Source organism: Ambystoma mexicanum, chromosome 9 (genome assembly GCF_040938575.1).
Source record: "Ambystoma mexicanum isolate Mex_15411 chromosome 9, UKY_AmexF1_1, whole genome shotgun sequence".
In the NCBI taxonomy this organism is placed as follows: Eukaryota; Metazoa; Chordata; class Amphibia; order Caudata; family Ambystomatidae; genus Ambystoma; species Ambystoma mexicanum.
Genome location: NC_090931.1, coordinates 83,819,215 through 83,831,991, shown reverse-complemented (window position 1 = coordinate 83,831,991; position 12,777 = coordinate 83,819,215).

Here is a 12,777-nt window from a genome sequence, read left to right as displayed (position 1 = left end):
TTAACCACATCTTTTCCCGTTTTGGTCTACCTCAAAGGATTGAGTCAGACAGAGGTAGCCACTTCACCAGTGAAGTAATGACAAAGATGTGGGAGATACTGGGGGTCAAAAGAAAGCTACATATTGCTTACAGGCCAGCTTCTTCTGGAGCAGTGGAGAGATATAACTGAACCATTGTGAGCATCTTAAAAAAGTTTGGCGCAGATTCTGGGCCAAGTTGGGATATCCGATTACCTCTGGTCCTAATGGCCATCAGATCTACCCCTTCATCTGCAACTAAAATGTCACCATTTGAGTTGATGACGGGGCGCAAGATGGTGCCTCCCCAGCATTTGCTCTACAGGACCCAATGGCAGACACTGATAAAGGCCTCCACAACTCATGAGTATGTGGAGAATTTAAGGAAACACCTTCAACATGCTTTTGCCTATGCTCAGCGGAATCTAGAAAGATCAGCTGATAGCATGAAAACCCACTACGACCTGAGGACCACCAGGAAGGAATATACTGTGGGGGACCGGATCTATCTATACAATTTCCAAAGGAACCAGGCCAAACAGCGAAAATTCTTGCCTACATGGAAGGGACCGTTTGAAATTATAGACAAAATCTCCCCTGTGGCCTACAAGATCCGCATCCCCAAAGGCGGTTTTGCAGAGGGGGAAGACAAGTGGGTACATATAAATCAGCGAAAGTGTTGCCATCCCAGGCACACTCTGCAACAACTGGAGGAATCCACTGGAATCCCAGAGGGGGCCGCTCCAGAGTAATTCAGTTCCAACCCTAAAATATTCCACATATAGCATATAAAATTCTGTGATCCTTGTATATATATATATATATATATATATATATGTTCTTGTCTCCTAAGTTAAAAAAGAAAATGTATATGTTCATATCTTCTGATTCATAAAATGTATATGTTCGCCACACCATTAATAGTGGTGGAAAAATGTCTAGGAATGTGTATTGCCGCTTTGCTTTATCATCCTAGGAGAGATGAAACCATGGAGACTGACCAAGGAGGACGACCGGGGACCGGGAGCAGAGACCCGAGGGGCCAGGGGTACCGCCCAATATTCCCATCAGGACCGGCGAGGAGAACCGATCGATCCAACTGGATGGGGGAAAAGATGCTGAACTGCGCCATCTACCGGAAGAAGATGAGGAGAACATCCCAGATCTTGCGAGTTCCATCTGAGAAAGGACAGAAAGGCCATCGCAAGAGGTGGGGCTTGTGGGATGTTTTTACCCATACATCCAAGCCCTACAATAAAACTATGCAGTACTGGCATGGAAAACATCTTGATGGCCAGAACTCCCCAGAGAGTGCACAGGGAAAACATGAAGAATAGGCTGCCACCCATTTTTGCCTATGTTATGAGCACAGGCGGGCACTGCCTAACCACCGTTGGGCTAAACACACAGTAGCCTGAAACCATTGGGAATGGCAATGCTGATTGCCAAAAGCAACCCAGAACTGTGGGGAATTCATTTTCTTAATCCCAAAAATGGTTGCCTTACCAGTACTCATCACTATCAGAAAGCCAGCGTTTTAAAACCACCAGACTTTTGTGTAAAACTGAACAAATGAAACAAAACCAGACCAAGGAAAGACTTGCTAAGAGGTGGATACAATGTAAAACTATATTCTGAAATGACTTGAAGGGAGTAATTATTTAATGTATAGGTAAAAATTGTCAGTTTGATTTGAATGTAGAAAACTGGGAACAAAAAGTGACATTTAGCTGAAACCTGGCTTAATGAAACTGAATTCTGCCTGACAACTACCCCCCGACAGGAGTTGAAACTGGATCAACAGCCACTCTGCCCCTGGCCCAAAAGGAGTTAACACCTCTCTGATTAGATTAGGGGTGGAGCAGCTGGGGACTACAGGGAGTTGAACAAATGCCTGTCCTGGACTCAGGCAAATGTTATATTGGGGGCGTCGTAAAAGTGGCTTCCTCTTAGGGGAAACTGGGAGGGGCAGTGCCTCTGCTAGCAGCTGAGCTTGGGTGGAGTGGATAAACCAGTTATTCCACCCTGTGATGTGGGAAGCCACACCCCTTTTTGACCAGAGCATAATTTTAAAAAGATAGATAACTCATAGTGCGGACTTATCAGAATTATATAAGTAATATCATTATTTTTGTGATTTTTCTGTGAACATTTTAAGAGGCGTTAGGACCCTGTGGTGCATTCTTGGGGGTTGCTAGTGGAAAACAGGGTCTTACTCCAAATGTCTGCATGTTAAAAATTTGACACTTCATCAATTAATGTCCATACTCCTTGCGCACATGTGTGTAATTTTGGGTAAATGTCCGATATTGCAAAACCAGTTAAAAAGCGCAAAATGTTGTCATTTTTGAATGCAAGCCCCCAGGAAGATCAGAGGCGGACAAGCATGGACCATAAGGAATATATACTGTGTACATGTAATTTCAACAAATTGTATATCTGGGAAAGATGTATTTGAATCAAATATAGATTTGTGGGCAAACTGACCAGGGGAGGATCCTCTGACCATAAAACCTACAGCATCACTCTGACTCACATTTCCTTCCCCCAATCAAGGGAGAGAGGAGGAATTGGCCAATGACAAGTAGAGAGGGGCAGGCTTAGCTAGGCCCAGGCACACACCCATTTTCAAAACACATAAAAAGAGACTGCTGGGACAGGTAGAGACATTCAATTCCATTTGCTGCGGAGCATGCTGACCGACGACTTCACATCCAGAGATCCAACACTTAGACTTCCAAGCCAAACAGAGACTACAGAACTTTGAACCTAGAAGACCTACTGCAAGCAAAAGTATTTGTCAGCAGGCCTCAAAATCATTTGCAAACTATTCCACAGCCGGGCGAGCTGTCTGAATTCTTTTGCCAAGAACTCTTGCCAGTACCCAGAAAGCAGTGTTACATCCAGAATCCACTTGATCCGGACCGGAAAGCAGAGCAGTATCCAGAACCAGAGGGCGCTGAATACAGAGAGGCTAGACCAGCAGAGCAGAGCTGACCCAGATCGCTGTGAGCAGAACCGGTGCCTGATTGACCCGCCGAGCAGACAGATCTGCAGCCGGACGTGTTGACCGGATCCGTGACGAGGCCTAGTTCAAATTTATATCGTGAGTACCTAGCAGAACTGTGCAGAACCAATCTCTTAGTTAAAATAATATAATCCAAACTATTTTAACCTAAGTAGAACTGCCTCCTAGAAATCGTGTCATCTGTCATTTTTAAAGCTGCACAACTGTCACCTGTCAATTCTGCAGCTGCAAGCTGTCACCTGTCACTTTGAGTTTACTTTAAATCCGAAAATCTACCTTTATTAAATCGTCCGTATCTCTTGAACCGAGATTTAACTTTCCCCTGAAAGCTTAGAATCTAGGCTTTCCAACGAACCTAGAACCTAGAACCGCGATTTGCGATTTTGGCTCAATTTCTCCACTTGTCAAAATAGCAGCTCCATTCTTTCTTTTGTTAAAATCCGTTTGCAACTTGGTAAAAACTCATAGAGCATTGCTAAGGTGAGCCTGAACTAATACCAACACGCATCTCCCACTCACCCTGAATCTCTAAAGGGCATTAAAATCAGTTGGCACATTTTCCCATCCATTGCCATCACATTTAAAAAGCATTTTGGGCCTGTGTTTCAAACTCCTACCTGTTTCCTCTAAGCTTGCTGGGGGGAACTGAATTTCGTATTGTATTTGATTGCATTCCTGAGAACTGTGTGCTCCTCTTTCCATCTCCTTCCATTTCTTACATTGCATATAGGAGGGGGGTGAATTTCCAGAGGAAAAGTGAATATCTTATCTTTTGCTAAAATCATATCAAGTATTTCTGTACTGCATTTTATTCCTCATTGCTTTTCCCTTGAAATCATAAAAGTATTTTTGCTACTTTATCCATCCTATACTAACTCCTCATTGATTGTAAAGAAGTGTGCTAGTGCCAGATTACCCATTGTTGATCAACATCATATGTCTAAGTGTACTATCAGATATTCATTGATTATAAAGTGTGATATATATATATTGTTTACATTCTCAAATAAACCTTTTAATTTGCAAAACAAACCTATTTCTTGGCTCAGTGGGGTCCGGGGGATTCTAAGATGGGGGTGTTATACAAGGGTGGTCATCCAGAGTACTGAACTAGACATAAAAATACATTAATAAGGGTTTTCCTCAGCATCCCAGACTAGGCATTGACTTGGCTGTAGTGTTGATTGAATATCGCTTACAGAGGCTGATGTAGCCAGAGTGGTTATGTGACTTGGGTAACGTGAGTAAGGACGCGAGAGCTGGCTTGCAAGGGAGTGCTTCAGTGTGGCTATATCTGGGGGAAGTGTGCAGTGTGGCCATGATCATTAGAAAGTAGATGTTGAATGAGCTAGGCATAGTGCGAAGCTATAGCTGTTGGCTGGCACTGTCACTTGGTGTATGTGGACTCGGATAACTAGCCGTCAAGGTACTAGTGTCAGAAGTTGTATCTAGGCTGTGCGGCTAGGTCTGTAGGGTCTAGGCACCATTCACTAGTAGGGCACAGGTAAATGAGGCACGGATGGGCATTGTCTAGAGTGCATAGCGTGGGAGGCGTCTAGGTGTGCCTGTTCCAACAGGGCTAAGATGTAGGGACGGAGGGCACCTAGATAAGGCAAGCAGACAGTGACAATAATGCATAGCGTAAGAGGCTGGGACACCACGCAAATCAGATGTGGTCAATTAGCGACCATAAGGCACAACACAGATCAAGTATGGTCAATTAGTGACCATAAGGCACCACACGGATCAAGTATGGTCTATTAGCAACCATAATTGCACAACACAAATCAGATGTGGTCTATTAGTGACCATATGGCACAACACAAATCAGATGTGGTCTATTAGCGACCATAAGGCACATCACAACTCAGCTGTGGTCTATTAGCGACCATAAGGCACAGCACAAATCAGATGTGGTCTATTCACGACCATAAGGCACAACACAAATCAAGTGTGGTCTATTAGCGACCATGGGGCACAACACAAGTCAGATGTGGTCTATTAGCGACCATAAGGCACAACACAAATCAGAAGAGGTCTGTTAGCGACCATAAGGCGCAACACAAGTCAGATGTGGTCTATTAGCGACCATGGGGCACAACACAATTCAGATGTGGTCTATTAGCGACCATAAGGCACAACACAGATCAAGTATGGTCAATTAGCGACCATAAGGCACAACACGAATCAAGTATGGTCTATTAGCGACCATAAGGCACAACACAAATCAGATGTGGTCTATTAGCGACCATAAGGCACAACACAGATCAAGTATGGTCAATTAGCGACCATAAGGCACACCACGGATCAAGTATGGTCTATTAGCGACCATAAGGCACAACACAAATCAGAAGAGGTCTATTAGCGACCATAAGGCGCAACACAAGTCAGATGTGGTCTATTAGCGACCATGGGGCACAACACAAATCAGATGTGGTCTATTAGCGACCATAAGGCACAACACAGATCAGATGAGGTCTATTAGCGACCTTAAGGCGCAACACAAGACAGATGTGGTCTATTAGCGACCATGGGGCACAGCATAAGTCAGATGTGGTCTATTAGTGACCATGGGGCACAACACAAGTCAGATATGGTCCATTAGAGACCATAGGCTATTTTATCATCTTATTCAATGGCACTTGAGAATGAGCAATGCGTATACGTTTCGAGGCGATTCTCTGATACTCTAGTAAAACGTGGTTGTGCCAGTCGGCGTGAACTTTCACAGGCGATAGTGACAGTACGCCTAGCGGCTTAGTTGCGGTGTATAGAACCGGTGAGGGGTTCGGGATGGTTAATATATCAGGCGATGATGGAAAGTATTAGTAGATGCAGGCTCTGGGAAATCAGGAGCCTCGAAAGTGTCGAAAGAGTGAGGAGTTTGTGTCACCACTCGAAACTGATGACTGATTGTTGAGGTAGAGGTAATGTACTTACATAACCTTGTGAGCGCAATTTTGCAGGGGGTCTTTGCGATGTAGCGTGCAGTTGCAGGAGGCTCTTTGAAGAAAGTGCTAGGCTGCCGCCTCCAAGTTATTGGGTGGGGCTATGAATGACCAGATTATTGCATGCTCCGATGCTCCCACGGCGAACAGGGCTAACAGGGATGGCCTTTGTCTGGCCTTCGTCGCCGGCTTTCCGCCTGCCGGCGGATGTTGATTGTAAAAGGGAGAGACTACGAGGCATTGCTAAGCAACGTATTCAAGCCTCGTTTTGAAGCCGTGCAGCGCCCGGCATTTTGTTTTCAGTAATCAGCTGTTCTCCGATTGCAGGGACAGCTTCTGAAGTTCGGGGCCAGAAGTAGTAAATAAAATGCCTCGATTTTGGTTTCTGGTGCACGATAGGCAAAGGGGCCTTACCCTGCCTTGTGGAAGCTGCTGATTGTAGGCCTCGATCTGGTTTGGTCGCTTCTCGTGGGTCCTCAGTGTTTACAGGTGAGGGGTCAGGGCTCCTGCCCTCTCCCCTGCCTTGATGAAAGTGAGGGTGCAGGGCAAACAGGGATGGCCTTTGTCTGGCCTTCGTCGCCGGCATTCCGCCTGCCGGCGGATGTTGATTGTAAAAGGGAGAGACTACGAGGCGTTGCTAAGCAACGTATTCAAGCCTCGTTTTGAAGCCGTGCAGCGCCCGGCATTTTGTTTTCAGTAATCAGCTGTTCTCCGATTGCAGGGACAGCTTCTGAAGTTCGGGGCCAGAAGTAGTAAATAAAATGCCTCGATTTTGGTTTCTGGTGCACGATAGGCAAAGGGGCCTTACCCTGCCTTGTGGAAGCTGCTGATTGTAGGCCTCGATCTGGTTTGGTCGCTTCTCGTGGGTCCTCAGTGTTTACAGGTGAGGGGTCAGGGCTCCTGCCCTCTCCCCTGCCTTGATGAAAGTGAGGGTGCAGGGCAAACAGGGATGGCCTTTGTCTGGCCTTCGTCGCCGGCATTCCGCCTGCCGGCGGATGTTGATTGTAAAAGGGAGAGACTACGAGGCGTTGCTAAGCAACGTATTCAAGCCTCGTTTTGAAGCCGTGCAGCGCCCGGCATTTTGTTTTCAGTAATCAGCTGTTCTCCGATTGCAGGGACAGCTTCTGAAGTTCGGGGCCAGAAGTAGTAAATAAAATGCCTCGATTTTGGTTTCTGGTGCACGATAGGCAAAGGGGCCTTACCCTGCCTTGTGGAAGCTGCTGATTGTAGGCCTCAATCTGGTGTGGTCGCTTCTCCTGGGTCCTCAGTGTTTACAGGTGAGGGGTCAGGGCTCCTGCCCTCTCCCCTGCCTGGATGAAAGGCAGGGGAGAGGGCAGGAGCCCTGGCATTTATTTACACATCAGTTGTAAAACAATTCATTAAAGTAAAGCAGTAGAAAAATCGCACTCTTAATACATTACACACCACCCAATAGATTGTGGACAAGTTGAGCTCAAAATGAAGTGTGAGCAAAATGGTACTCCAGCAATTTAAAAGTGAGGGAAAGACAAGGTTAGACAAAAGTTGGGGAGCACCAACAAGTAAGTAAGCAAGGCAATCTAGAAAAGGCAACTACAGTGAGGAAATCAAATCAGGGGGCCTGGGCCAAAGTCAGTGGACGAAAGTCTTTGCAGAAGATCACACAGTTCAGAGTAGTTCGCGGTTAAGTATTTGCCAAGAGTTCAGAACAAAGTTGGTCGGACGAAAAGTTACTTTAAAGAATAGAGAAGGACAAGCCCTCGGATTGGCGAAAGATTTCAAATACTTTCACCATGGTCAGACGGAACGAACAACCGGGTTTGAACAGTACCTTAAATGAAGAAGAAGGCTGTAGCTGAGGCAGACGTTCCTGGCAGGTCCTGCAGGCTCAAGGTTCCTGAAGCAACTGTCGGACTGACACGAAGTATGAAGACTGGATGATCCAGCACTGCCCAGGGAAGAAACCAGCAGCAGAGCAAAGCAAAGCAACAAATAAAAGGTGCGCTCCTTAAAACACAAGCAGGGCCCGGTCCTCCTGTCTATCCGGTTCACTGTAGCTGCGCACAGCAAAATCGACCAGAGGAGGGAGGCCTGGCTTGCAGTTTGGCAAACTGGTTGGTCCCACCAGCTTAAGGGGAGAAGATTCCTTGCAGATATTCCCTGTTGTCGAAGTTTGGAGATTCGGAACCACAACAGGGCTTCATCAGTCATGGTAGAGGTCCTCTTCTGTCAGCTTCTGTTCGGTTCTCTCGATCCAGTGGCAACTCTGCCTTCTCAGTCCCAGAGACCTGCTTTTTATGCAATTTTCCCCCATTCACCCAGCCTGCCTGTCAATCACACAGCAGGGTGCTTGTCCTGGCGGGACAGTCACCCAGCCAATTAAACAGGAGTGTGACTTGGGTTACCAAGGGGACCCATGGCAGGGGTCCAAAAAATCCCTCCCTCACATCCTGCCTACCCAGACTTTCAGGCACCTAAGGAGGGCTTTTGTGCAGAAGCCCGCCAAAGGACAGCGAACAAAGGAACCAAACCTGGTTTGGCACGCAGAGTAAAACACGAGAAAGACCTTTAAAAAAAGAAATGGTGAATAAACCCAGCTGGAACCAAATAAAAGTAAATGGGGTCCAGCGGATTTATGTTTGAGGCTACTAAGATAGCCTAAAATAGTACCAAGGCTATTTAAAATACCCACTGCAGGAAAAATCGGGTAGTTACCACTGCCACCAGCCAAATCTTAATGAAAAGAGAACAAAACCATGTTCCATGAGAGACAGACAAAAAGGGATAGCTAGTAATCCTTTCCAGTACTCTATGTAAGATAGTTTGTACTGGGTCTGTGCTTTTAAAAAAAGACTAATAAAGTCAATGGCAACTTTGCATGTTGAGGGAGACAGTAGTCAGTCCCACAATATGGAGTTTGAAGTGGGAAGTCTGAAAAAGGCAACCCTGTGTCACTGCACTAAAGGTGCTGTGTAACACACAGTAAAAAGATTATGCCTATGGAGTATGTGAGGCGCCACAGTCTATGAACACATGTTAAACACACACAGCAAAACACATGAAAGATGGGTGGAAAAAGGCTCTCACTCTTACCAGGTGAAAAAAATAAATCCTAGCAATACAGCAAAGCTGCTGAGGGACTCAGTAGGTAAGGGAAATAAGCAATTCTGGAGAATTCTCCCTAACAGTGTGGCATGTTTATATGTTTATGTACAATTAATTTACTAGTATTCATCTTTTAAATGAAAGGTCATTTTATTTCTTTGTGGAGACTGAATGAAACTGTGACGCTCGCACTGATAACCGTTCTGTTCATAGCACTAGCCGAGCTCAGGCAGCGGCACAGCCAGAGGGCCTCTTTGACTACTGATTCAAGCATTTTATCATCTAGGTTATGTTAGCTGAAAGTGTGTTTCCAAATCTCTGATGCCTAGGATTTGGAGAGGGCAGGGTGTTCTACAGTTGAGTACACCAGAGCAAGTTGCAGAGCCCAATTACCTACTTTTTGTCAGGTCAGATAATCATCGTTTAGAGGAAGTGATTGGAACATGAGTTGACTGCCAACTGGACACAAGTAAGGGAAGGTTGGAGCGTAACTGTTCAGTGCCAGTGCTAATACCTGCTTCCTCATGAGTCACCTGTCACCATGTGCGCAGCTTCTACATTGGTCTGTAATATGAATGGTTCAGACAACATAAATAACCATGTTCACATGTGATCTTGTCAGGTGTAAAATTTACATATGAAATCAATGCAGGTGACACAGGCACATTTGAAAAACATGTTGATTAAAAAGAACAAATCTCCTTCTTTGATTCTAATGAGATGTTACTGATGTTGTTTTAACATTGCACATCATTTCAAAGGTTTCTTCATGAATTTGTGCATTTAGATTTTCCCTTCGCTATCCTAACTTCTACACAATCTATTTAATGCTTTCTCCTTTTGGGCGGCCACAGACATCCGAAATCTGGCCCAGCGAAGGGAAATAGTGCATATTTCTAAACACAATTTCACTGTCCACCCATGGGATCTCTACGCTTACCTTAAGTGTAAGCCTTTATTTAAAATTGTTGAATTTGTGCATCATTTGTAACCTGAACCTTTTGAAGCGAAAATGCCTGATTTTTGCTTGTAGTGGTTTGTGCGAATTTCTTTATTTTTTTAATTTTGTTTTAATTTTTTAAATAAAAGTGAACCTAACATTAAGGCTTTTATAAAGATGAACCATATATATAAAATATTTATGTTTGGAAATCAAATGTTTTGGATGAGAGAATGCATACATTCAAATCATGTAATCCCATTCATTTTGGCCTGCTGCCTTCTGAGTATCTGTTGGTTCTCTTCAAGCTGAGGACAGGTTCGCAGCATATGCATACGCAGGTCAATGTGTGGGTTAGGAGGTGATTAGTGGTCTCAGAATTTCTGAGAGCAACATGCAGTACAGGAGAACATTCTTGGGGATGTTCTCATAGTTACACAAGTAAGGCTGAAGAAAAGCCAATAAGTCACACATATTTAACAGCAAATCCCATGGGCGCTACATGCAAAAGATTCACATATATTTACTTTATGTCATAAGGTACGCTGAGCAAACATTTACGGCATCTGTTTTTGTTTTTAAAGAAACGTGGCACCTTTCTTTCCATTTTGCCAACAGCAAAGAAGCTGCTTCTCACGGTTCACATCACTGGGCCCCGGCCCTCCATTGGCAAATGTGAAAATCTAACGTACCCTGCTCCAGACCTGAGGCCAGTGTGCCCCTTGGCAATTACCTATTGTTGCAGCTTCCGCTTCAGGCCCTTTGAGTCAGAGCTCAACTAGTGCAGCTCACAATTCAGATCCCAGGTGGCAGTGGCAAACTGTTGACCATTGCATCACGTGACCACCGCCAATGAGCGATTGCCACAACACATACTTTTGGGGGCATTGCAAAGGCCTCCTTGTGGCAGCTAATAGCCTCTCTGTGACAGCTCACAACTGAGGGTCAACTTTTCAATAAGACTGTCTCTAAACTCACAACTCAAGTGCCTAATGCCACATCTCAAAGGTTGAGAAGCCAAGTGGCAATGCCTCTTAGATACAGTTGTAAACTCTGGTGCCCGTTGGCAAGCTCACAGGTGGAGTGACCTTGGGCCATAACCAAATGTTGCAGTTTATAGATTGGTTTGCCAATGAACATACCCTATTGTCAGATCTCACAAATAGTGTGCCCAGCGGCCGCGCCCCAATGTGCTTGAATAAGATAGAAAAAGTACACCCAAAATAAGCTATTGTCACAGCTCACAACCCTACGGCACGGAGGTCAAAACCCATAATCATAGCTCACTGCTTAGGTGCCCAGTTGGGATGAGCCATGATTGGTGTGTATAAGCTCTGGTGCCCAGAGGCAAAGGCTCATTATCAGAGGTCATTGTGGTCAGGGGACAGCAACATAAATCTTAGTGTCTGAGCCTACAGGTTACAACCATTGTCATATTTTACAGTTCGTCTGACCATTGTCAATGAAAAGTTATCTTTGCTCACATCTCGCACGACCTTGGCAACGATTCTCCTTCACAGGTCACAACCTTTGTGCCCAGTGGCAATGATTCTTTCTTAAAGCTCACAGCTGGAGTGGTAATAGACATAGCTCTCAACCATTTATGTCGCAAAAGCGGGTGAAAACTCCCGATTTTACTTTTGGCGGGTGAGAGGCCCATTGAAATGAATGTGCGTGCATGAGGTTTGGCGGGTGAGTCCGCTGTTTACAAGGCGGGTGACACCTGCCAAAAGCGTGTGAGTTGGGAGCTATGTAATAGATCAAACATGAGCATTAGCAAACTATCTCCTTTGAGACTCAAATCTACTTAAACAATCGGGTGGTCAAATTGGCCTGATATAACTGAGAAGCAAGAAAGGCTAAATACCTACGTATCTCCCTACAATCCGAGATTGCGAGACGCTGTGCAACACTCTCTGCAACTATTTATTCCGATCGTCGTGTGTTTGACGTCGGCGTATTTGTGACATGACCTTTCCTTGCCGACCATCTTGGAATGGGCACTCGGTGTCCAACTCCGGCAGCCATCTCGGAATGGGAGCTAGTTCCTCCTTCCGATAGCTTGCCCAGTTCACGGCATCCCATAGTGGAGATGTAGTGCTGTGAACACATGGGCTGCCAGCCCCTGCCAGGTAGCAGGGGGGCATGGGGCTGAGGTAACAAATAAGTAATTAGCACTCGGGCGGGGGAACTAACTGATCAGGTTGCTCGGATCGCGGGCTGAATCCTACGATGCAACCCTGCATTCCAATCAAGCTGACGGCTGCACTGCCCTTTCAGTCACCATCCCCTTCCCTCGGTCACTGTTCCATCCCCTCCGATCCCCCTACCCAACTCACCTATTCCTTTGCCGGTGGCTCAGCTGCCACTCCAGTCTCCCGGGCCACCACTTGGAGCCCCATCTTCTAGCTCAGGGGTGGCCATCTTAGTTAAGTACTTGGTATGAATGAACTGGGCAGCAAGTGCTGTCCCGTTCATTCATGCAAAATACATTGCTGTGAGCGCCTCCGATTTCCAGATTGGAAACCTGGGGTGGTAACAGCAATAAGCACCCATTCCATGGGTTTTACCGGGTGGTAATGACCCGGGATCCTCTGTAAAGGCCAAAGCTACTGCCTGTGAAATGGGTACTTATTGCTTAAATAAATGCCTGCAAACCCTGCTGATGTAAAGTGCTGTGTTTCTTTCCAAAGGTAGGTTCAAACTCAATAAAATCCCAAAATCAAATTGTAAATATGTTTGTGACATTATGGAAGTGT